The following is a 24,464-nucleotide window of genomic DNA, read 5'->3' as shown; positions in this document are numbered from 1 at the left end:
CTATATGTTATCCTTACCTCCAGTGTCTCCTTAATCCACTGAAATTGCAGATGATTTTTTTTTAACTAAACTAGTGGAAACACCCAGTATTTTAGTTACTTGACCTCTCATTATTTGATGCTGCAATTTGTTTATTCTCCCTAGGGCTTTTCTGATATCATAACCGTCTTTTACTTTCCCTCCAAATGTTCTCATGACTGCTTGTAAATTGCTCTTCCGGAGGAAGAATTGTGTTCCTAAGAGTTCTTTCCTATGTTTCTTTTCCTGTTCTATGTTTCACATTCAATATAGTCATTTTAGGCAATCTCTTAGCTACCGTAAGTTCAGTATATCTATACCCAGTCCACATAACAATAATAATTCAGTTTTGTTCAAATGTAATATTCACTGCAGTCAACCTAGGTAATTCCTTCAACTACCACAAGTTTAGTTATACATCTGTCCATGTATCAATAATAATTTCAATCTTATCCAAATGTGATCTGTGTCTTCTCTTGGATGTCCTAAAGGACATAGAATAATTAATATCCCTGAATTTACCAGCTTCCCTCTAAATTTATCTTGTCTTTCCTTTGTTAACTAACATTCAATGTGAATTCTATAAATAGACATCAACTTCAGCTCTGTTTTTCCTTTCCATATAAAATTTTGAGCACTTAATTCCGTAAATATATCATGAATCCAAACTGTGGTGAAGAACTCCAGCATATAATATCAGTTCTGTTTTTCTTCCAGATATTTAAGTTAAACTTTACTGTACCCCATTTGAAGGTAGGTCAAGGAGACCTTATAATATATTTGATATAAATTCTTTGTTAATTACAGTTGGGAAATATTCTTTCTCAGTTTGTCGTTTATCTGGTTGCTTTATGTAGGTGTACTGTGGTTAATGGAATTGTTTATTCTTCACATATTGTTTATTCTTCATACAATTTATCTACTTTTTTCTTTCATTTTTAATTCTTGTGTGTTTTGTTTATGAACTATATCACCACATCAAAGCAAGAAACTATGCACCTATAATTGACAGATAATTTTATCAAGAAAACTAGAAGTATTCCTACTGTTTTGTTGACTAATGGAACACTGCAAAACCATGAACTGACATTGAGTAAAGGAAACAACAGATAAAAGAACTGTACATTTGAAGAAGTGCTCTACAAAACCAATAACCAGGAAATAAAAATTGAATGTGTCTACCGCAATATAATATTTTACACATGTTCAATTTGTAGAAATTAATTAAGCTGGAAATGTTCAATATCAGAAAGAATGTGAATCAATAAAATCTCTTCTACAACCATTTTGGAAAACAGAGTGTCATTGTTATTGTAACACTAAAATATTTCTCACTTCTTGACTCAAACTTTCCAGTTCTAGATAGATACCTAGAGACATAATTGTGCATGTGTTGACTGGAAGTTATGTATGAATAGGTTTAAAAAAAATTGTAATAGATAATCAACAAAGGGTCTTTGATATGAGACTTAATAAATACATGGTATATTACCGAAGCATATATAATAACTAAAATGCCTAGGCTAAATCTACATGTAAACTATATGAATGGAACTTTGTAATAATTTTGTTGAATATAGAAGGCAAATGCCCTGGCTATACATAACATAAAATTATTGTGATAAAATCCAATTTTAACAAGAGTAATAATTTATTTAAATATTTTAAATACAGAAAATACAATTAACAGAAAATTCAGGATACAAGTTACATCTTGAATATAGGTGGAAAGCAGTGAGAAAGGACGCTATACAGAATCCTTTAAGCTTTGTACACAGGTTGATATAAACTACTGGTGATGTAGTCATTGGTTGAATCTTGGGTTCAGAGTTATTCATTATGTTATTTAAAAATGAATGAATAATTTAATTGATCAAGTATAAGTGTTAAAAGAAACTATGGCTAGCATTAACTGATGCTAATAATACATCATTAATTGAACTTTAACTTTCTTTTATATAGCTGGGTAATTTTTGTTAAATGGTATATTCAGTGATACATAGACCTGGGCTGTGATAAAACATTAGATATTAACATATGCTTTATCAATTCTATTAGTATTTATTTTCTTATATAATTCAGAATTTTCTTCCATATGTTATTCAGTCCAGAAACACACAAATTATTTATAGCTACTTTTAAAAAAAGATTTTTTAGTAAAATTTTAGATTTGCAGCAAAATTGAGCATAAGTACACAGAGTTCTCATATACCACCTGCCCCAGCAAACGAATAGCCTTCCTCATTTTTTGCATCTCCCATGAGGGTAAGACATTCATTACAACCAAACTTCTGCTGACACATCATCATCCAAAGGCCATAATTACATTAGGGTTCCCTTTGGATATTGTACATTTTATGAGTTTGGACAAATGTATAGTAACATCTATCTACCATTTATCATGCACAGTGTTTTCACTGCCCTAAAATTTCTCTGTACCTCACCTATTCATCACCCCCTCACCGAGCCCCTGACAACCACTCATCCTTTCACTGTCTTCATAGTTTTGTGTTTTCCACGATGTCTTTTAGTTGGAATCACATACTACGTAGTCTTTTCAAATTGGCTTCTTTCATGTCGTAATATGCATCCAGTGTTCCTCCATGTCTTTTCATGGCTTGACAGCTCATTTCTTTGAAGTGCTGAATAATATTCCACTGTCTGGATGCACCAGTTTATTTATTCATTCATCTACTGACAGACATCTTAGTTACTTCCAAGTTTTTGCTATTATGAATAAATCTACTATAAAAATCTATGTGCAGGGTTTTTGTGGACATAAGTTTCAATTCCTTTTGGATAAATTACCAGGAAGTGTGAATGCTGGATCATATGGTTAAGAGTATATTTAGGTTTGTAAGAAACTGACAAACTGTCTTTCAAAATGGCTACACCATTTCACACTCCCACCAGCAGTGGATGAGGGTTTGTGTTACTCCATATCCTTGCTAGCATTTGGTGTTGTCAATGTTCTGAATTTTGGCACTTTTAATGGGTGTATGTGATATAGGAGTTGAGAAGAAACTACTTTGGAAGGTAGTAAGGGCATAGGATTCCTCAGAAAGGCATTTATTTTTAATGAAAATCAACCCCAAATCATTTTCTAACAAAGAGCACCCTGTAAAGTTGAGCTACACACATAGACAAGAAAGCTGGGAGCTTGTGCATGTGAATGCTGGCAGGAATTAAGGATTAGGCATGCTCAAGTTGGTGATTCCATCTTTCCTTCCCTGCTAGTCATGTGTGTGATAAAAAACAGACAAGATGGGATCCATCAACTGGAAAACTCATTTGCATAAGGTTAGAGTGGGGCCAACAGCCTTTCCTATGTGCTATGTAAACATCACACCCGACCAAACCAACCTGTGAGTCCTATGGAAATCAGACACTGCCTCCTCAAACTGGACTGTAATATTCGGCAAATTTGCCACCACCTGGTCTTTTCTCCGCTTGGAGACCCCTTCCTATATAGAAGAAGCTGTTTCTCTTTCTCTTCTCTTCTACTTATTAAACCTCTGCTCCTAAACTCTCCTGTGTGTCTGTGTCCTATATTTTCCTGGCATGTGACAATGAACACTAGGATGTATCTAACCCAGACAATATAGCCACTTCATAATGGGGAACTTGTCTGGGATACCAAGGTACAACATTCATCAAAACAGTGAGTAGAGCCGTGGACACCAATTCTGCTTTATTTCATTTTGAGGCTCTTGGCCTCCATTTTAGAACTTAATTAAACCAAATACTGGGCCCCCTTCAGCCATTTAAAAACAATTAGCTGTCAGCCTTACAAGACTTGGGGGACAGGTTTGCTGGGGAGAACATGGAGAATTCCCTGATATCCACAGGTTGCTAGGCATGTTGACCATTTTCAATCAGCTTCTTTTCACAGAACTCTTAGCTGTTGCATGGGACTGAAAGACGTCCTGGGGTAACTGAGGATTTCTGGCTGGGGATACTCCCTGGTGTTATCCAAAGGCTTCTGGCGTGACCCCAGCCTCCAACTGCTGTAATGGGATGTCAGCAAGAGGATCTCCAACTTTCCCTTCATAATTTTCTTCTTTCTTGCTAATGACCATCATATCACTTACATTCTCTGTATATGCAATGTTCAGGAAGTTCTACAGTTCAGGGGAAGAATCTTGTTTGGCAAGATCAGTAAATGTCATAGTAACTGGGGATATAACTCAAGGGAAGACATTTTGTGATTCTAGAAAGAGAGCCCCCTCCTCACACACACAGTGAGCATCTCTCTCTCTCTCTCTCTCTCTCAGCCCTTGGTCTGGAAAGCACATGGCATTTCCAGATCACACTCTGACCTTGGTCTGGAGGGCTATTATCATCCTTGTCTTATACTATAAACTGTAAACAAGGCTTCTCCCAAAGTTGGAGCTAGATGATGGAAAGAGTCAGACACCATCTACACTTCTTTGTAGGTCCTAGGCTCCACATCTCTTAAATAATTAAAACAACTTACTAACCAGGTTTTTCACCAAAAGTAAAAATTGCTAAGAGTTGACAGTGCAACATGTTTTTGAGATCACTCAACAGTGTTATATTCAAAGTGTATAAAAACAGTAAAATTTATTTTTTACTAAAAGATTATAAGAAAGCATGGAAATGTAAATTTTTTCCAAGGATGAAGGATTATGTTAAATTTGATTTAATAAAGCTAAAGATTTAAGCAAGTTGTGGAAAGATTGTAAAAAATTAACCTTGAAAAAATGTGTAAACATTAACTAAATTCAAAAGGGTATTATAAATTGAGCACTGAAAGAAAAACACAGCAAGGCTGTCTTAAGATACTAATCTGTCCTTTAGCAATAGGAGTTACAGAGGATTTATAAAGATTTCACCTCATGATCAAATTGATTAAGATTAGATGGAATTTTTTATGAAGTTTTATCAAAAGATTGTTAAACATTAATAAACTAATGCCAGGGTTAAATTTGGCTTTGAATAGGATTTTCTTGTAATAGTAAAGGATAATAAAAGGTTTTTTGTCTTTTGAGTCATAATTTTGCCAAAATAAATAATGTATGTCAACTTGGAATTCTATTTCATAACATCAAGTGTTTTAAGCCTCTAACATTTAACAGGCATCCTAAAATCAAACTTTAAGTTTCAAAACTGTCTTTCCTGCTGCCTGGCTTTCTGGATGGTTCAGAGGGCCCCTGAAACATTCAGAGAAGATGTAAACAGGATTATTTGACGTTCGGTCACATGATATTGCCAAAATGATGCCTTTTAAAAAAAATTTGAGATGGAGTCCCACTCTGTCACCCAGGGTGGAGTGCCATGGTGCAATCTCACTGTAACCTCCAAATCCCAGGTTCAAGCGATTCTCTTGCCTCAGCTTCCTGAGTAGCTGGAATTACAGGACTACCACAACCCCTGGCAATTTTTATTTTTATTTTTATTTTTAGTAATGATGGGGTTTCTCTGCATGGGCCAGGCTGATCTCAAACACCTGACTTCAGATAATCAGCCCACCTGGGCCTCCCCAAATGTTACAATTACAGGCATGAGCCACTGCACTTGCACTGGGCTGATGTCCATTTTTTTTTTTTTTTTTTTCAGTTTTTGTCTAAGTAAATGCTTTCATTCATAATTAAAGTTAAAGTTATTGTAAACCAAAGAGATAACTAAACTTCTTTGTAAGTAATATTTTTAACTATAACTACTCTGGAAATTTTGTCATTCACAGACAATTGTCTTGCTTTGTTCCTTCTCAAAAGGTGGTTTAAAATCAAGCTGTAAGACTTTTTTTTTTTTTTTTTTTTTTTTTTTTTTTTTTTGAGACGGAGTTTTACTTTTGTTACCCAGGCTGGAGTGCAATGGTGCGATCTCGGCTCTCCACAACCTCCACCTCCTGGTTTCAGGCAATTCTCCTGCCTCAGCCTCCTGAGTAGCTGGGATTACAGGCACGGACCACCATGCCCAGCTAATTTTTTGTATTTTTAGTAGAGACGGGGTTTCACCATGTTGACCAGGATGGGCTTGATCTCTTGACCTCGTGACCCACCTGCCTTGGCCTCCCAAAATGCTGGGATTACAGGCTTGAGCCACCACGCCTGGCCTAAGCTGTAAGACTTTAATAGTTGTTCTCAAATGAAAGTTTTTAATAGCTTTGAAGATTTTAACATGGGGAAAGAGAAAGAATGTATGGGATGCATGAAGAATTGACATGTTCACAAATATCAAACAAAACAGGAGTTAACTAAATAGCCTGCACTCAGAAAGTTAAAGGAAACTTGTTGACTTTTGCTTGGAATGTTGCTGATCCTCATTTTGTTTTTCAGAGTCAAGGAAACTAAAGGAAACTTATTTTTAACTACTTATGGCCTTTAATAACTGAGTAAAGCATTACTCCAAACGTGAACAACGTTTGGAGCATGTTTGTTTCTCTCTGCCTGCTTCCTCTAGAACTTGGAAACTTTCTGTGAATACTCTTAACTTAAAGCAATATAGCTGTTTGCATCAGTGCAATAGGAATCAATTTTTCTTTTTCAACAGAACATGATTGGAAAAACTGGTTATTTTATCAAAGCTTTGACTGGAAGTGTATGTTTGTCTTTAAAGAGTCAGTCTTGACTTGCAGAGCTGATAAAAGCCCTATGGAGAGAACTGGCCTCATGCCTTGTCTATACAATCCCTACACAGGGTTCCTATCCTGTGCTCAGTAAATAGTATCACTTTCTAACAGCTCCTGGAACTCCAGGTTTATCGTCGAAACTTAAGAGAAGAGGACTACCCAATTCACAGTTATTTGAGGATACAAACCCATGGCTTAGCTCAGCTTTAAAAGATGTTATCTGAGATTCTTTAAGAATCAGAGTTTCATCAAAGCTAATCCAAAAGTCCTATATAGACAATCAATTTTGCTGCACTTTATAAAAATTATCAGGGCAAGTATTAAAGTTTTTTTTTCTATGAATAACAGGGTTCTGTCATAATTTGTTTGTACCAAAAATGAGAACTGGAGATAGAAATTACGCTCCAAAGTTGATCATACATTTGTCATTAAATCCTAGTCTCATTTTAAGCCTTTTGCCTACATTTTAGAATCATATTGCTTATTCTTGTGAATCAAGTGGTGATCTCCTGCAGCTTGGAGGAAACAAAAAGGGATGGGTAATGTAAATATCTGGATCAATATGCTAGTTCTGGACAATTATTCTGCAAATTATGCCAGGTAATGAAAGTGAGTAGGGTGCCCATAACCCAGAGTTTTTGTTTTTGTTTTGGTTTTGGTTTTGGTTTTGGTTTTGGTTTGGGAAAATAACACCAAGGAAGACTATAGACACCCAAAGGGAAATTCTTATTTTGGCAAGTAAAATTTTAGATGGATATAATCTACTACATTACCCTTGCAAAAATTGCCATACTCTACTATTTGTAGTAGACTTATACACAGTAGCATCTTCTAACTGAAATATTGGACAGCAAATTTCCATTGCTGTAGTATTTTGCTTAATTATTATCTTCATAGCAGGAATAATAGTTACCAACAAAAAAAGAGTCATGAAAGTTTTACTATCAGTGAATCTGCTAGGACTTTTTATTTAGTTTAGTGGCACATCACCTCCTTTAGCTCCTACAATATCAGGAGTGGCCCATTTGTACAACAAGACTAATTGCTGGGTCTGTTCTGAGTGGTTGTCAGTTCAGTAACACTAAGGAAACTCTCAATTACCCAGAACTTACCCTCTTAGGATTCCCTTTGTTAGTCTTACCTTTAACACTTAAAGACTTAGCAGGCATAAATGTGACATAGTATGGGAGCACTTTCAACTGGGTAACTAACTCCTGTCAGGAAAGCACTCCACTGCCAGTGCCAAAGAACACTCTTCAAAGATGAGCTTCACACCCTCAGGCTGGGAATAGTTGATCAGGTAATAACAAGTGCCTGCCTCTACTTTGAAAGCAGTGGGGATGGACCATACTTGGGAGATCTCAAATACTGTAACATGACACTTGTAATTGCTGACAGTTCAAAGATTTGGGGAGTAAAGCACAATAAGCGTGACCTCAAAAGATGAGGAGCCCTATTAGGAGGCATTCAGAATCTAGCCTCTCCTTCTGATTGGAAGTCCTAATGAAACTAGTATGCTCTAAGTAACCACCTTGAATATAATGTAGAGAATAACACATGAACCTTTCCAAACATGCCTCCTCATGAAATTCCAGATCTTTGTATGATGTTTGCTAATAGTAGTGGCCTACAAATCTGTGAGCAAACTGAAAACATCTGGACCAATAGCTCTTGCCACAGGGATCATCTGAGATATTGGCCGGTGCATATTATGTCCCTAATTTTTTGAAACTCCATTTGTCAGTTGGACCTTTCTCATTTAGCATGTAAGCTTCTAAATGGCATTGTGAATGACTCTCCTGAATATGGATATCCTCATTCCAAAGATGCTACTATTGTATATAAGGAGGGAAAGCTTCTAAGAGATGAAAAAGATCTACCTGTGTCTCTCACATGTCACAACTTAAAACCATCCCTTCAAGGGACAGGATTATATCTCCTTTGTGGCTCCTGGATACACTTAATCCTCCCTAGGCACTGAAAAGGAAATTGTATTATAGTAGTAGCGATTCCTAGCCTATTACTTTTAAATTTCACTGACATGGTTGCATCATCTGAGTACATCCCTAACCTTGGTTCCTTTTTAGAAAGTGCACTATATTAAATAGGCCAGACAAAGAGATCTGTCATTTCCATGCCCTCATATGGAGATTTAACCTAAAGAGAAGTTTGGAAGAGCATGCACATGACAATCCCATTTTAGAAGGGGTATATAGATGAGGAATTCTTTAACCAGCAGCCTCTTCTGGTTTGCTGGTATTCCTTTCCTCAAAAGGTCAGCAATTAATATTTTCCTTATGATGCAATAATTATGGAAGGGGACAGTAGAGCCATAGAAATACAACAATAATCTATAGACTCATTCGCCTCAGTAGTAGCACAGAATAGGTGGGCCCTAGATGGCCTTACAGCTGAGGTAGGGGGTACCTGTGTAGTGTTAAATGAATGGTGCTGCTTCGGTATTAACACCCCTAATCAAGTAGAAGAAAACGACATTTTCCCTATCCAGTCTATCATCGTTGGGCATTTGGGTTGGTTCCAGGTCTTTGCTATTGTAAACAGTGCTGCAATGAACATTCGTGTGCATGTGTCCTTATAGTAGAATGATTTATAATCAATCCTTTGGATATATACCCAGTAATGGGATTGCTGTGACTCCTTTAAAAAAAAAAAAAAAGAAGAAGAAGAAGAAGAAGAAGAAGAAGAAGAAGAAGAAGAAGAAAACCTACAGGTGCTTAAAGATTAAGTTAAAATCATTGACAGGTGAAGAGAAAATGCAGGCTCCAGCCCTGGATGGCTATAATCCCTCTTTAATGAATTCCAGTCTTTTTTGTAAAACTGGTTAGCTCCATTATTAATCACCCTCTTGCTCATATATTTTATATCAGTGTTTGGACCTTGTCTATTCAATACTATAACTCAAATTGTTTCCTCTTACCTAGAAGAAATCAAACTCCAAATGGTGCTGCAGATAAAACCACACATGGACATACCTTTCTTCTGAGGACCCTTAGTTCAACCCCAGGAGGAGTGCTAGCTGTTGTTCTCCATATGACACCTATTTTCAGCAGGAATTAGCCAGAAAGAGTCATCACCCGACACCCCATAACAGCAGTTAGAGTTACCATTCCAGATGGGGGAATTATATAGGAGTTAAGAAGAAATTATTTGGCCAGATTGTATGGGCATAGGAGTCCTCAATAAAGCTTTTCTTTTTAAAGAAAAGCAGCCACAAATTATTTTCTAACAAAGAGTAACCTGTAAAGTTGAGCTGCAGACACGGACAATCAAGCTGGGAGCTTGCACAGGTGAATCCTGGCAGTAACAAAGAACTAGACATGTTCAAGATGATGGCTCCATCTCTCCTTCTCTGCCAGCCACGTGGACTGAAAATAGCAGAAAGATGGTGCTGATCAACTGGAAAGCCCATTTGCGTAAGAAGATTGGGATTGGGTGAATAGCCTTTCCCACATGCTATGCAAATGTCATACCTATTCAAACCAATCTGTGAGCCTTTTGGAAATCAGGCACCATCTTCTCAAAGGGGACTATAAAACTCAGCACATTTGCCATCAGCTGGTCCTTTTCCGCTCAGAGACTCTGTCCTATATAGAGGAACCTGTTTCTCTTTTTCTTTTATTCTATCTATTAAACCTCCACTCCTAAATTTCTCATGTGTGTCCATGTCTTAAATTTTTCTGGCATGCAACAACGAACCCCAGGGTATATACTCCAGTCAACATAGTCACTTCATGTTGTGATAGATACTTAAAAAAATGACACAGTCTAGCTCTACAAATATGCTTTCTTACATAATTTTTCTTAAAATGATTTTTTTTTAGTGCTCGGTTTTCCTTAAATTTATAAAATTATGTTGACAAAATATTGGCCTTAATACTTTACAAACATTTGAAAATATTGTTACTGGAAAGGGGACTCTTGATCAGACCCCAAGAGAAGGTTCTTGAATCTTGTTCTAGAAAGAATTCAGGACAAGTCTAAAGAGTAAAGTGAAAACAAGTTCATTAAGAAAATAAAAGTATAAAAGAACGACTGCTCCACAGGGAGAGCAGCAGCTTGAGCTGTTCAACTAAGGATATTTATTGATACTACTTGATTATATGCTAAACAAGTGGTGGATTATTCATGAGTTTCCCAGGAAAGCAGTGGGCAATTCCCACAGCTGAGAGTTTCTCCCCTTTTTAGACCATATGGAGTAACTTCCTGAAGTTGCTATAGCAATTGTCAACTGCTGGGGCACTGGTGGTGGGAGTGTCTTTCATCACTCAAATACATTATAATTAGCGTATTACGAGCAGTGAGGATGACCAGAGGTCACTTTCATCACCATTTTCATTTTGGTGGGTTTTCACTGGCTTCTTTATTGCATCCTGTTTTATCAGCAAAGTGTTTGTGACCTATATATTGTGTCAATCACCTATTCTCCTGTGACTTAGAAAGCCTAACCTGCTGGGAATGCAGCCCAGTACATCTCAGCCTTATTTTATCCAGCCCCTTTTCAAGACAGAGTATCTCTGATTCCATGCCTTTGACCATATGAATATAATTTTATATTTTAAAATATTTATCATTTTAACTGAGGTGTTTTATCAAAAATACTTTTAAGAAAAAAATTTGCAAATATTAAGAAAATTAAAAATTTGAATCTTACATGGAATGCTTATAAAAAATCTGAGAATTACAAATTGAGAAGTTACCTATGTATAGATATATGCTTAGAAAAGTAAATACTTGCCATTTAATATAATTTATGATACATTAATGCATTTTAGTGTGTTTACAATGTTGCTAGTAAAATCATAGGCCTGTATAATTTTTCAACCATTTACTAAAAATGATAAGTGAGAATAATGTTTTGTCATTTGTGAAAAAGTCCAATTATTATTTTAACAAACTTCATAAAATCTAACACATAAATCATGTACTTAAACAGTACAGATTTTTTTCTTATTTCAAACTTAAGAGTGGGGATGGTTGAGTATCTCAGAAAAGATGACATGGAATATGCCCTGCGTAAACGGGATGACACCAAATTCCGCTCTCATGAGGGTGAAACTTCCTACATCCGAGTTTATCCTGAGAGAAGCACCAGCTATGGCTACTCACGGTCTCGGTCTGGGTCAAGGGGCCGTGACTCTCCATACCAAAGCAGGGGTTCCCCACACTACTTCTCTCCTTTCAGGCCCTACTGAGGCAGGTGATGGCAATTTTTTCTTTATTTTTTAGGTTGACTGAGCTGTTTTGTGCTCAGAATCTACATTCCAGATTGATCATTTAGTGTCTTAGGAAAATTTTTAATTTTTTTTTAAAAGAAAAAAAACTGCATAATTTCTACCAGGGCCATATTAGCAGTGAAACATTTTAAACTGCAGAAATTGTGATTTTGGTTCAGAAGCAAGTTGTATATTTTTCACCCAATTATGGGAAAAAAATCAGTTCTGTCTTTGTGGGTTACTCTGCTATGGAGACCAGCAGTTACTGTTACAGAGCTGGCCCATTCTGTTTAGAAATACATTTTAAACGTTTAGTTAAAAAAAAAAAAAAAAAAAAAAAAAAAGTTAAGTGCAGATCTTCCATTTATGTCAAGTAGATAATCCAGAAGAAATCTCTTTATAAGCTAAAATTATGCACTAAATAAGGGAAATGACAATAATTTTCATTTAGAAATCTTTTGTTATCATGGTAAAAGTCAAACTAGTTGAAAATGACACAAGTAGCAAAATCTTGCCTCTTTTTATAAGTATAAAAGATTCATTCGCTTTAGTATGAACTGCTGTGGAAGACTAACAATATAATTAGCATCATAGATATTACTGTAAATGATTCATATTAAAATACCCAGTATTCCAGTGAATTCAGTTTTTAAGGGCTAATAGTCAAAGGGAGTTTGTGAGAGTGAAACTAAGAACAGAGGGACAGCTTCTGAATAGCTGAAAGATTAATGTTTTCAAAGACTTGTTTTACAATATTTTGTCTTAGATTTCACTGTATTCAGAAATTTAACATGTAATTGGCATTTTCCTAAAATAAATAATTTATAGAAATACTAATTAGCTGAGCAATAATTAAAACCTAACAATAGATAGAATTTAATGGATTTTTAAATAGCAGTTTGTAGCCTGCCTTTTCTCCTGGACAGTTCCTTATGACTTACATTCTGACTGACTTTCTACCAGTCTCCAATTCAAATTTCTGCTATATCACATGGTAACATGATTATTACAATCTACATAATTGCTATAATTTTGAGTAGTGCTTTTTAAAAAATTGGCTTACATATGTAATTTATATTACAGGATAAATTTAAGTTCCATTTCTTTATATGTGCCAGGAGAAAATCCTACACAGAAGGTGTGTATTTGCTTAAGGTGGAATATGATAATGTTCTCTGATTACCCTGATTAAAAAAAAATGATGCTATATTTAGCTCAGGATAAACAGAAGAGGAAAACAAGCAATCTTTGGAAGAAAACAGCAATCAAAGTAGCTCCTGGGAATTTCAAGTAGAAGAGATCTTTCATTTGATTGCTAAGTCTAATACTTTTTGGGTCCCTTTTTTTCTCTACAGAAGACTGAAATTCCAAGGATAAATGGAAATGATAGCTTCAGCTTTACTCGGGTGCTTCTACTGTGTTTGGGAAAAGAAATAAGGCAAAGGCAGATACCCAAAGAAAGAAGTGATGGGCAATCCCAAAGAACATCTCTATCAAAATAAGGTAAAAATCAGGATATTTACCCACAACATTTTTATGTGATTATGTTTGGTTTTATTTCTACCATGAGCTAAAACTAATGTAAAGCAATAGTATTCTGAAGACGGAAGATATTCTTTCTTGTCCGTTGGCTGAGAGACTCTGCACTGAGAATTCTGGAGACCTTCCCTTTTGCATTTCATTATCCTATATATGGAATTTACATTAAGTAAATAAAAATAATAATAAATAATAAGTTGTGGCATTTCTTAAAAACCCTATGATTTTCTTAAGAAGAAAAACTATGAAAATATTTTTGTGATGAAATTTGTAATTAAGCTAAAATGCTGCTTTTCCTATCGCTTACAGATTGATATTTTACTAAGTCATTATAGGTAAGGCTGGAGCTTTCAGTCTGCTTTTTAGCCGTATTTTTTGAGGCTTCAGGCATTGAGGTCTCTTCCTCTAGGTGTACTTGCAATCAAATGGCCTGGCATAGTTAGGCAATGTTAAAGTTGTAATCTGAAGTTATTGAAAATGTAGCTTGCTAAAATCTAGCTATTTGTTTCCACATTATCTTGTTTTTCTAACCAGCCCCCACTCCATTGAGGCAGACAATGCTATACTAAATTTTCTTTTCAACTCAGAAGTTAAACAAATTATTATAAAACAAATAATCGTGCAAGTCTGCTAATTCTGAGGAATTATAGACACAACTGTATTACTATGCATTTGTTCACGTTTTAAGCATACTTATTATAATGATTACATGTAGTAATAATACATGCTCAGTACAGAGTTTTAAAAGATACTCTAAGGACATACAAAAGGATAAGGAAAATTATCCATAAACCCATCACATTTAGAGATAATTAACATGGAAATGAAACAGGGATTAGAGAAAAGATGTTTCTGAATCGCAATTTAAGTGGCTGCTCTCTGAACTACACATATATACACATGTATAAAGTATATACATTTACTATGTTTAATTGCAATAATTTCTGTCTCCTTAGATTTTCTCACCTTTAAATGTTTTGGAGTCATATATGAATCTTTCATTTTCTGGGTGACTTGGAAAAGTTTCTAAATCTCATGGAGTCTTCAGTTTCTTCACCTATAAAATGAGTATAACAATACCTGCATCTCAGTATTCTAATAAGGATTACAACTAATTTTTTTTTGAAGAATATTAACACAGTAACTTGCATAGAGCAATATTTGGTAAGGAATGTTTGAAAATGTTTTATAATTATACATATAAAATTCTATCAATTGTGTCCACTAAGTTTATTTTTAAATTTTATATTTGAACATTTATATTATTTTTGAAAACATTAAGTAACATACTTCTTTTATGTAAATAAGGAAGGCATTGATGATATTTGTTGCTTTTAGAAAAATCTATTTATTTGTATATTATTTACTTTTAAAATAATTTAGACTAATGAATAATGAAAATTAAGCTTTAAATAGGAAATAATTTCACACTGCATGTAATTATGAAACTTGAGGAAAAAATAATTCAACAATATCTCTTGATTCTAAGTATACCTCCTTCTTTTTCATGAAATACAGCTTTACTCCATTTCATAATATAATTAGTTTTATTTTGGAGGGGACAGCTAAAAAGCATAATTAAAATCACAAATGTTTCTAATATAATAAAAAGAATATAATTAATTAAGTATATTTAATGTAAATTCACTGTGAGATAATAGAAGTAATATTGTGACCCTCTTCTTAAATTATCTGGATTGGTGATTCTGTTATGCTTATCCACAATAGTAGATACACCTTATATGAACCACAACATTTTGATTCTTGTAACCTAGGAATAATACGATACTGAAAGCAAGTTATGCCGTTTCCAAAACTCCTTTTACACTTAAAATGACGTTCAAGTGCCCTACAGTTTATCTTACCTAATTCACAAATGTAAGCCTTTTTCAACTGGGAAAGGACCCATACCTCTTTCATACCATGGGAAGACACTTCTATCTCATAGGAAGAGGTGATCCAAAAGCGGTATGAACTTATCATGGCCTGAATTGGTAAAGATTGTTTTGGAAGCTTGCTTACAGTTCATGGTACGGATTTAGAAGATCGTTAGTGGAAAGTATCATCCAAACTGCTAAACGGAGTTACTTAAATTGAAAGCTCTTTGAGATTTCCACAATAATACATTTGTCCAAAGGGACATATTTAAATAAAAATTTGATAATATTTTAAAAGAAACATTTTTATAGATTATTTGAGAAGAATGAATATGTTAGAGGCAAAGTCAGGAATTCTTCCTCCGTTATTACCTCATGGTTTGTTGTGCTCACAGTTATACCCCTCTAAGCTTCCATCTTTAATTTACACAATGGGAATAATATTATCAACCTACTTTGCTGTTTTCTAGGATCTTATGAGGTAACATTTGGAAATGCTTTGGGTTCATGCCAGAGACTATGCATTAAAAAATAATTTTATTGAAGTTATAAGCAAATATGTTAGAATCAGACTGTGTATATTTGTTGTATTTCCTTAGGAGGTATATTTCGTATCACCTAGACTCTAGTCATGGGCAATTTCAACTAGCTACTGAAATCATATTGAGGGTGACTCATTTATTAAAAATCATTATAAATCCCATCCTTTTGAACAATTTCCATTTTTGAGAAAAACTAAGGGATTCATTGAATAATATAACTGTTATATAATGAGCGATATATAAATTTATTTCCTCTTTGTAATTTTTATAAGTCTTATCTATATTTTGTATATGTACTATTCTCTCTGGCTTCTCTCCAGATATATATATATATATATATATATATATATATATATATATATATATTTAAATTTAATTTTTCAGTAATTTTTAAAGAATTGTGTAGATATGTATGCTGGTATGTATTCTACTGATATTTATCCAGGTTGATATTCTCTGACATTTCTAGGTTTGTGTTTGAAATTTTGTATTTGTTTAAAAAACAAATTTTAACCATTATCTCTTCTAGTTTTTTTATGTTTTTTTTTGTTTGTTTGTTTGTTTTTCTATATGTTGTCTTCTCTTTCTTGCCTTTTCTCTGTTTTCCCTGGGATTACAAAAACAAGTTTGTTTGTTAGTATTAGTAAATAAGTTTGTTAGATAATTCAGTACTACATAATCTTTGTGTAGGTGTATTTGTTTTTTAACTCATTTCTCTTTATTTTTCAGTTTTGGTAATTTCTATTGCCCTATCTTCAAATTTACTAATTCTTTTATTAGCTGTTGTCAGGTTTACTGAAAAGCACATCAATTTTTTTTTCTGTTAATGTGTTGTTATTAACATTTCAGTTTCACTCTTTCTTAAATGCTCCATCTCTGTTGTAAAATTCATCATCTGTTCATGCAGAGCCTTTAATATATTAGTGATAGTTATTTTAAATTTTTTCTCTAATATTTCCAACATGTGGGTTATATGTAGCTTTTATTTTCTTGATTGTTTTGTCTCTGATAATGTTTTCATGCTTTGGGTTTGTGTGTACATTTATTTTTATTTGTCAATTTTTTTTTATGTGTATAAATAATATATAGGGTATTTTGAGACATAAACAATGTTTTGAGCCAAAACTGTTACAAATCTATTTTGGACTAAGTCTTTGGCAATTGAGGTTTAATCATTTTGGAGTTCAATAGAATTTCAGTTATTTTGTGCCATTACTACCATCATGGTTTCTACAGATCAAAATGTCTCTAGAATTACTTTGTGCTTACGGTGAAGAATGATTTGCCAGTGAGTTTTCCTCAATTTCTGTGTTTCCATCACCTTTATGCTTTCCTTGACAACTCTCCCTTAGAACTGTCTCTCTTCCCAATCTCTCTCCTACCCCAGTGTAATTTTGTTGGTCTTTAGTAAGTGCGTGGTGAAGGATAATATGAGGGGGCTATTTGTTGTCGTCCTGAATAGACTCAGTTTTAAACAACACTTAGGTATCTGGTGTGGGGCCTTCTCTGTTATTCTGTTCCGTCTGCATCAATGGAAGATCCCTATTGCTCTGACCCAGAATGGTTTCCTGCTCTCTTGAGTGTTAGAGAATTGCCTTCCTTTTCTCTCCCTTGGTGTGGATTCTTGCTCTGTGTATAGTAAAGCTTGCTGCCCTTCCACAGCTCTTTCATTCTTTAATTCCATAGAGCAAAAGTACCCAGGTAGGGATTTGTGCTTTTTCTGGAGCAGCTGCTGCACTCTTTCTACAGGCCGATACTACTTAATTTGCATATGATTTAAAAATGAAAACTTTCTCTTATTTTTTTTTTCCTGCCCTCAGTCTTTCACATATGCTCTCTGTAAAGGATTGTGGAAAAAAACTTACCAGTGGATGCAGACTGCTGTTCTCAGGGCTTCCATATTCTCATGCTAGTACACAACTGACCCCTAGAAATTTGTTTAAAAATTGTGGCTGAATTTCACTCATCTGCTTATACAGCAGTCCTATACTCCTTTGTATGTGTGTGTGTGTGTTTTCTTTTTTTTTCTCCTCTTTCATTGGAGGCATATGTCTTTTCTTAGATTCCAATCTGATTGACTGCTCTATGACATCACTTCATTGATAATTTTTTTTTTAAGTTTTGATTTTACAGACTTTCCTCTTATTGTTATGGTGGAAATGGTGTTTATTCCAGCTTTTTTCTTCCTAAACAGAAGTAGGATGCCATTTGTGTGTATGTAATAACTTTTTTGTGTGTTAAATATTATTCATTTTATGTAAATGAAAGATACATTATAAATAAAAATTATATAGCTAAAATTAGTATGACTTTCTTTTCATTTTATTTAACATTGAAAAAATAAGCTGTTGTGTTGTTTAACAAGTTCAAAACAAATTTTAAATGATTACAACCTTAATTAAAAGCAAGAAGGAAATAAAATGTGAGTAAATTTGCTGTAGGTGTTAGTAAAATAAAGTCACAGGTTATTTTCTCTAACTCACAAGCATTCTTTAGTTTATTAAACAAAATAAAACAGTACATATTTTTTAATTAGTTGATGTTAATAAAACAGTGTGTTAGTGCATAATCTGATAGAAGTTTAGCCACCATATCACATACATAAAATAGATATTATGATTTTTCTTGTTAATTTTTGCTATTATTTCTAGTGTTAATATTATTAATATTACGTATGTCTTCAGGGTAATTGTATTAGCTACATATTTCCGCCTAACAAATGCAAAAAGCTAAGTTGCTTAAAACAATCCCCATTTATTATCAAACCATTTCTTCTATGTATTATGTGTCTGGATATACAGTATCTGGATTCTCTGCTTAGGGACTCCCATATCATATGTGGCTCAGAATTTCTTTGCAAGCTGTTTGGTTGTTGACAGAATCCAGTTTCTTCTGGCTTTAGGACTGAGATCCCCACTTTCTGGCTATCAGCCAAAGGCTGATAGCTACTCTGGGCTGCTCCCATTAACTGGCGTGTATCCCTCTGTACAACATGGCAGTTTGCTACATCAAGGCCAGCAGTAAAACTTCCCTGCCTTCAATTCTTTCAAACCTTTTAAGGGCTCACCTGACTGGGTCAGGCTTCTCAGGATGAACTCCTTCTGATTAACTCAAAATCAAAGAATTAGGAACTTTAAATGAGTCTGAAATAAACACTTTTGCCATATGACACAGAACAATCACATAATTGATATTCCAACCTACACACAAATGCTATTTACCTAATAAGGGATGGAGATTATGGAGAGCTCACATAGCACAGAGCAGGAATCTTGGGAGTCATCTTACACTGCTGCCTACTGTAGTAATATTATTTTTCTATGGGAAAAAAACATAAAAAAACATTTTTAAAAAATATATTACATTTATAATTTAAGGATTTTGATGACATAATGTTTATGATTGTTTTCATTTCTATTTTTCTATGAAAGGAGATACTCCAAAGTGAGCTGAGGCTACATATGTCACTTCTGAGCAGAATTTCTAGGAGTCAGCATGGAGTTTTCCATGGGACTTTCCTTTCTCCCTCTAGATTAGCAATCTGGAGTCAGCTTTACAGAGTCGGCTTCGTTAGTGTCTGTTTCTCTGCTCGTTCTGACATGGAATGGAGTTGCAGGTGGCCCTCAAGGGAGCTATCCATAGTAAGAGCAGAAAATAATGTTTTAGTATTTTTAAACTGTTGAGTCACTTGTTACTATAGCATATTTTGGCTGAAGTGAACAATATTTTGTCTTAAAAATAAGAAAAAGCAATTTTTCCAGCAACACAAGAGACATATTATTTAAAATAATATCTTCATGTCATTAAAATAATAGAAAACCTGGAAAATAGAACCAAAAATATGAATAAAAATTCAAGTTATCTAGTTATTTGTAATGCCATTTTCTCCATGCCCAACATGCTCATTTAAATAATTTGAAATATGTTGCGTACAGAGTAATTTTTTGTTGCCTTTTAAAATTTTCTGTCCCAGCCATATTTTCAGGAAATAAAAAGGCTTCAAAATAGTCTTTATTTTATGCTATGCAAATAGCCTAATTTCATTCATCAGTCATCAATGATTTGATGTATATGTTTTTCTGAAAATATGATACCTGAAAAATAACTTATAGTCAAAGTAACTAAGACGTTTAGTTACACTTTCATTGGTTCTTGCAGTGATGATTACACTAATTATCAACTACAGAAACAATATCTTCTTTAGCTGACAATTAAGATTCAGGCTATGAATCTTAGGTAGTCTGAGTCAACTGGCAACTTTTATTTGCTCCTATGATAAACCTGCCATCTGTCTGAGGTGGCAATATATTAATTTTATCAGATTTTTAATGTACCTCCCCATTGTTAAATGTTTCAGTGAATTAAACTTTTAGGCCTCTTTATCACTTTATTTCTGACTTATATTTTTGTTTATATTCTTTCATATGTATTCTCTGATAATATAATTATCCTATGCATTAGTATATAAGTTTTATTAATAAGCCATTTGTATGTAGTATGCATTCTAGAATATTTATTCAAGAATAAACAGAAAAGTGGATTCCCTTTTGAGTGTTCGATTATGTGACAATAATTTTTTGTGCCTTTGAATATAAATAAAAATATATCTAGCTATTTTTTTGGTATATTGCCTTCTATAATAGTTTTAAAACAAAGGAGATGATACTCCATCATCTTCTAATTTCAGTTATGGTATTAAGAAATTAAAATTTTTCTTCTTTCTGTAGGGAACAACCTTATATTTTCTCTCTGGTTAGGTGCAATATTATCTCCTTTGTTTCCATGCTGTAATAAAATAAAAAAACTCACAAATTTTAGATGACACATAATAGATATTATGTTACACACTCACATACTCATTCTACATTTCTTTGGTTTTGCAACCTCCATGCCATTTGTAGTATTATTCTAATTACAAAAGTAAGTCTGGATAAATTCAAGTTGATCATGAAAACCTTAGAGCTAAATTATTCATTGCCCGACCATCACCTGGTAATATAAATTGAGTGAGTGTTTGACATGATATCTTTTTAGGTTTTTCTTCCACTCTCAAGTCTTATTTAAGATGAAGATTTAATTCATTCAATTTAAATACCAACTTTCATTTCTGGCTTTGGCAATATAAAAACAAGTATCCTGAAAGTTCCAAATGACTAGATATCAAGATATGTTTAAATGGCTCTCTGAGCCTTTAAGAAATTAGAGTTACTTTCTAGGGACAAAAATCTAGAAGATTTGTGCATGAATTTATGATGCCATTACCCTGGAGCAGTATTCCGGTTCTTATCTTAAAATATCCCCTTAGAATTTATAACTATAAACCTAGAAATTGGGATTTACATTTATATGATCCGTATGGAACATGCTTGGCACTCTGCAGACAAAAATCTAAAATAAAATATGGCCCCAGGCCAGTGATATGTCTGGCACACAGGCAGTAGTAAAAGCAAACTGGCCCTGGAGGAGACAGGTTTCTCACAGGTAGGATTAGTTCATAATCCCAAATTATAAAACATGAAATAAAACAAGTCTACAGTAAGAAAGAATTGGAAGATATAGCATATAGCAGTATTAGATCATCAGAGCTTCAAATATTAGTATGAAATAGAGACTAAGGAATAAATATGTTTAACTCTTTAAACATATTTCTTCCATTTCCCCGGCTGCACTTCTTCATGCCCGGCTTTGCCCCACTGACCAGCCGGGGCAGCCAGCAATACCGGGCCTTGACCGTGGCTGAGCTCACTCAGCAGCTCTTTGATGCTAAGAATATGATGGCCGCCTGTGACCCCCGTCGTGGCCGCTACCTAACTGTGGCTGCCATTTTTAGAGGTCGCATGTCCATGAGGGAGGTGGATGAGCAAAATGTTCAACATTCAAAATAAGAACAGCAGCTACTTTGCTGAATGGCTCCCTCACAGTGTGAAAACAGCCATCTGTGACATCCCACCCCGGGGGCTAAAAATGTCGGCCACCTTCATTGGTAACAACACAGCGATCCAAGAGCTCTTCAAACGCATCTCTGAGCAGTTTACAGCTATGTTCAGGCGCAAGGCCTTCCTGCACTGGTACACGGGTGAGGGCATGGATGTGATGGAGTTCACCGAGGCTGAGAGCAACCTTAATAACTTGGTGTTGGAATACCAGCAATACCAAGATGCCACAGCTGAGAAGTTTGAGGAGTATGTTGAGGAGGAGGAGGTAGCCTAGAAGCTTCCTTTTCTAGGTAAAGGGGGAAGCAGTGTGGATTTTTTTAGTGTATTCTGATAGCCGTTGTCACTACGCACTTCTCTGAGTCTTTACATCTTCTGCTGCATTTTAAAGCATTTTCATAGCAAGTAGTTTGACCTAATAAAATATCTTCATAGCAAAAAAAAAAAAAAAAAAAAAAAAATTGTCACTCATACAGAGCACATGTGTATCTAACAAGTTATCTATAGGGCTACCAGTTTGTACTCTTTGCTCTAGCAAATGTTTCATTGTGTGGGAATAGGGTCTAATAAGCCACCTTGAGACAGAAAGTCTTTTTTATAGCTTTCTTTTATATATATATATATATATATATATATATATATATATATATATATAGGTGTCAATTAGCTGCTTCATATATAAATTCTCAGATCTTATCTTATCTGCATTGGAATTACAGATCTACCAGGTGTAATATAATTGTATTTGAATTACCTAAATCTAAGTATCAGTGAGAATCACAAAATCAAACTGGCTCCCTTAGGGTGATCATAAATCTCAGTTTGCCTGGAAAGTTCAGTTAGGTCTTGTACCTCAACAGAATTAATGGTATCATCTTCTTCATTCTCAGAACATTTCCAATTCGAATAATAAATCATAAGGTCACCATTCTCAAATTATAATGGAAGTAAAATTGACCCTTGAATGAAGCAGGAGTTAGGAGCACAGATCACTGCACAATTGAAAGTCCATGTACAAAACTTGACTCCATCAAAACTTAATTACCAAGAGCCTACTATTGACCAGCAGTCTTGCCAATAATGTAAATAATTAATACTTTTAAGAAATGTTGTATATATTTTATACTGTATTCTTACAACAAAGTAAGCTAGAAAAAGATGTTATTAAGGAAATCATAAGTAGGAGAAAACATATTTACTGTTCATTAAGTTTAAATGAATCATAACAAAAATCTTCATCCTTGTCTTCTTGTTGAGCAGGCTGAAGAGGAGAAGGAAAAGGAGAAGTTGACTTCCTGGTCTCAAGGTAGCAGAGGGAGATAGAAATCCACACAAAAGAGCACACCTGCAGTTAAAAACCATGCTGTTTAAGGGTCTACTGTATATTCTTCCATGCAGTTGAAGAAATCTGGAAGTCAGGTGAGCTTCAGGAAGTGATAACGCTGGCACCTACTCCTGTCAGCTGATGAGAGCCATTAGTTAGCATTTCTTTCCAATTCCATATTCAGGGACGTAAAATTGGGATCCTGATATTTGCCATAATGAGAATATTTACTTTGGAAAATGGCTAAAGCTACCATGTAGACTTTATTTATTTATTTATTTATTTATTTATTTATTTATTTATTTATTTATTTATTTATTTTGGTCCCACTCAGACCAGTATACCACTGACTTTAAAAATAATTTTGTTTGTTTTGCTTTGCTTTATGTTGTTTTTCAGCTCCTCTGCTTTTCTTGTTTTATTCTCTTAAACTTTTTAAAAGTTTTAGCCTCATTCTCAGACAGTTTTCCCTCATAATATAAAAAGAAGGCTCTGGCAGGCATCTGGTTTTCTCCCTAAATCTTCAGGAGCATGTTGAGGGGATTCCCTCTGCGGGACCATTGACCGGGGAGATGCTTTACATCATCCCCTCCACCACACCACCATTCACATCTTAGCCTCTGTGACCTTGCTCATTTGACATCTGCCTCATGCAGCTTTTTGCTGATTCCTTTCTCTGCCCTGTTGCTCCATTTTTTTTTTTTGTTTTGCTTTGAAATATCTTGTGAGTTTTCTCTAAGCTTCTTAAATAAATACAGAAAGAAAATAATAATAAAAAAATGCCAAAGCAGATATACAATAAGACTTGACATCAAGGTCTCTTTTTTTGATGAAGAATCCATTTCTGCAGTTGATTCTTTGAAAGCCCTTTTCACTTGTTGTAGATAACCCTCAGCACATTTTCTTCCTGACAATTATACGCAATGACTCACAACTCTAATACTTGTCATTGTATTTTTAATATATACTGATTGTACATTTTTATGTGAAATAATAAGACTGGTTCTGCCACCTTTTGATCATTCCTGGAGGTTGTGTCTGCTAGTTCTATCTAGAATGGGAAGGTACTTAACTTCTAAGATTTTTAACTGCGAACTTCAACTAAAACTTTTAAGTAACCAAAAATGCCATATTTAACATTTTGATACACACACATTCACATACATTTTTGTCACCTTCACAAACTTAATTACCAATAGGTAGTGGTCTCTACCAAATATCTGCTGTTTAATTTACATTCTCTGACTATTTATTCTCGTCTCTCCTCTGGAATTTCCTCTATGTAGTTTCATGTTCACACTTGCAGAATTTGACAACACAAAATCACATCTCAAATAGTGTACACAAATTTTTATGAGAGCTTTGACCCTTTAAAAAAGGTAAACGTGATTTTTTTCAGGTC

At 34.3% G+C, this 24,464-nt stretch overlaps 1 pseudogene; it reads left to right on the top strand.

The window, feature by feature from the left end:
* The first annotated feature begins 21,429 nt into the window (after window positions 1-21,429).
* LOC141583881 (tubulin beta chain-like) lies at window positions 21,430-22,015 on the top strand (annotated as a pseudogene).
* Window positions 22,016-24,464: the final 2,449 nt, after the last annotated feature.

Source organism: Saimiri boliviensis, chromosome 3 (assembly GCF_048565385.1).
Source record: "Saimiri boliviensis isolate mSaiBol1 chromosome 3, mSaiBol1.pri, whole genome shotgun sequence".
Classification (NCBI taxonomy): domain Eukaryota; kingdom Metazoa; phylum Chordata; class Mammalia; order Primates; family Cebidae; genus Saimiri; species Saimiri boliviensis.
This window is presented reverse-complemented; position numbering and strand designations above follow the sequence as displayed.